The sequence below is a fragment of the Euphorbia lathyris genome, chromosome 8 (genome assembly GCF_963576675.1).
Source record: "Euphorbia lathyris chromosome 8, ddEupLath1.1, whole genome shotgun sequence".
Lineage (NCBI taxonomy): Eukaryota > Viridiplantae > Streptophyta > Magnoliopsida > Malpighiales > Euphorbiaceae > Euphorbia > Euphorbia lathyris.
In genome coordinates, this window is record NC_088917.1 from 141,097 (window position 1) to 144,207 (window position 3,111).

Here is a 3,111-nt window from a genome sequence, read left to right on the forward strand (position 1 = left end):
CCCTAACTACTCCGTCATAACCAACATTCAACCGTGCTTAGTACAAATGTGTTGACCCATCCATTTGAGGTTATAGATAATATATAACGACGGTTAAAGCCTTCATTCTTAAATTTGATAAATTGATGACTATTGTATTACAATTTGGTACAAGGATAAAACATGATTATTTTTTTATGAAAAAAAGGATATTAATTCTTAGTAAAAATATTTTGCCTTCATATCATTATACTTTTATGAAAATTCTTATTTCCACATAATAGCACTTAATTATATGAAACATTTTTTTTTTTGAAATGTCACGCCCATTGAATTCTCTTATTAACAAAATAAACCTTTATATATATATATATATATATATATATTATTCCATTAAAAAAATACAAGCTTAAAAATAAATAAAATTTAAAAAAAAAAATCTAAACTAGATTATTGCTCAGCAGTTACAGATCTTTCAAGAAAAATAAGAGAAAGAACAACTCTTGAAATAATTTTTCTTTATCTTTAACGTAAATGTTACATTTTCCATAGAAAATGCTTAACGTTACTATTATATAAACCTAACTAAAAGCTACATCTATTGCAGTTTGTAATGAAATACAAACCTCTGAAAAGTTGAAACAAACACCACCTAAGACTTTGTAACTGTAAAAATAGTTTTCTTCTCCTATTTAGATACCTTTGTGTTGTGATTCCATGAAGAAATCCTTTAAGTAGTGAAAGAGATGATGATCTGTATTGAGTCTTAGATTCTCCTCAACCAAAAGTTTGCATATTAAGAATAATGGAAGTGTTCTCTTGCAAATATTGTCCTAGAAAATTCTACAGCACTCAACCATTGTTGCCGAAAATGCTCATAAGATAGTCGCTAAGTGCAAATATTGTCCTAAGTGCGTGACTTCTTGTGTTGTAGCCTCAGACTACTCAAGTTTGGCTTCTATTCCTTTGTGTGGTTGTTCAAATAGATCATATGAAATTCAATTCAACTCTTTCATTCAAAATCCCACATTTATTTATTCCCATTGCTTCCGACAACCTTTTGATCACCACCCTACCCTGTACAAGGATTTTGGAGTTTAGATGGTAGATTTTAGCGGGATAACACTAAACAATATGATATTGATTTGTCCCTTAAGCTTTAATTCATTTCTTTATTTCTTTTCACTTTCGTTTTTGTATTTTCACTATTCCTATTGTTTCTTATTTGGATATAGAATGACTAACAAGAACTAATTAATCTATCATCACATAGTGATTCTATATCCAAATTAGAAACAATAAGAATATGGAAAATAAAGAAATGAAATTGAAAATAAATAAAGCAATAAACTAAAGTTTGAGAAACAAATCAAGATCATATTGTTTAATGGTATTCCACCAAAAATCCACCATCTACTATCCAAATTCTAGTTCTAGAGATATGGTAGTGATAAAAAGGATGCCTAAGGCTTTTGAATAAAAAAGTTGAATTCAAATTTTATATGCTCTATTCAAACAACCACGTAAAAGAACAGAAACAAAACTTGAGTAGGCTGAATTTGAGGCTATTATGGTGCCCTCCTATTATCCATTTTTATCTTAAGCTTTTTACATAAATTTTAATTAATATTCAAACGATTGTCTTGGAAATCATTTATGAAACAAATTATAATATTAAAATTAGTTTATCATCAATAAAAAAAATATAAAATATATTTTAAATATAATTCATTAAAATTATAATTATAATATATTTTAAAGTCCATATAACTCATTATAATTCAAAATTTTATATTTAGAACTCATTATAATAACGTATTATGAAATTTACTTAAGATATATTATTATCATTCTAAATATTTTATCAAAAATTCATATTAGAAACTATTATAATTCTCGCCATTCGCATTGGTGTTAAAAAGCTCTCGGTGAAATCTGATAATCTGATAATCTGGAGGCTATTAACATGGGAGAATGTTAGGTATTTCTACCCTATCTGTTCCTCCTTCTTTTCTTTTGCCTTCCCTCCTAAAGGATAGGATTGGAGTCAGCCTTCTAGACTGATCCCGGTGTAGGTTTTTTTTGTTGGTTTTGTTTTTTTCCTTTCCTTTCTTAAAAAAAAAAAAAAAACTATTATAATTCAAAATTTTATATTATCCAAAATAGAATAAAAATCTCATTTTAACTCATTTCTAATCCTCCGGACAAATTAAGCCGACCATAATCTTTTGAGAAATCTGTCCCTTAAAAGCTTTGTAAAATTACAGTTTGAAAGACAAAACACAGTAGTTATTTTTTTTTCTTTAGTTTCAATTAATCAGGCCAAAATATTCAAATAATTACCAAATAATTAACCCAAATCAAACTCATTTAATAATAAGAAGCCGCCTGAGACACCCTCCACTAGTCATCGGAAATCGCCAAATCTGAACATAAAAAGAGCAAGATTACAGATCCAAACGCCAAACAAAGAAAAACTAAATGCAACAGAAAAAGAAGAGATGAGGAGGAATCAAACCAAAAAGTAAAATGAAAAGAGAAAGAAGAATCGATTTCTTATCAACAATCAAAAGATCAGAGATGATTCTTACCAGATGCATCGTCGTTGAAGAAGAGAACAGCCGTTTCTCACACAAATAAATGATCTGCCATGGGAGAGAACGATTTAGGACTTCGGTTTCGAGAGAGTTCTTAGGACAAAAAACCCTAGAAAAAAAGAGAATTGAGGAAATTGGACCAAATTTAAGAAGAGAGGAGAAGAAAGTTACGGAGGAGGCGAATAAATTAGGGTTCTGTAAATGAGGTTTATATACTAGTCGAAATAAATCATAGCCGTGCGATCGGACGGAGATCAAGGGCAGAGATTCATCGAGATGAGTCAAATGGATCCAGAAGTCCATCTAATTTAATTTTGGACCAGGTAAGTTTTTCTGGCCCATTCTCTTTTATTTCCATTCGTTTATTTTTTATATTTAAACCTTCTCAATTAATCAAGTTTAATCTGAAATTAATTTGTTAGATTAATTTAAGGATAAGTAAAAAAAGAAAAAAAAATTATGTAGTTTCACGTTTTAACGAGTAATACTTTTTTGGAGAAAAATAACCATGTGATTGGTACTTGGTATAATTGGC

At 28.9% G+C, this 3,111-nt stretch overlaps 1 long non-coding RNA gene across 1 annotated transcript; it reads right to left on the reverse strand.

Annotated features, from left to right (window-relative positions):
- Positions 1–482: 482 nt before the first annotated feature.
- LOC136204131 (uncharacterized) lies at positions 483–2,751 on the reverse strand. The gene is made up of 2 exons (XR_010675038.1): positions 2,571–2,751; positions 483–2,405 (listed from the first exon to the last, which is right to left on the reverse strand). It is a non-coding gene; the product is annotated as an uncharacterized lncRNA (long non-coding RNA).
- Between the last annotated feature and the right edge of the window lie 360 nt (positions 2,752–3,111).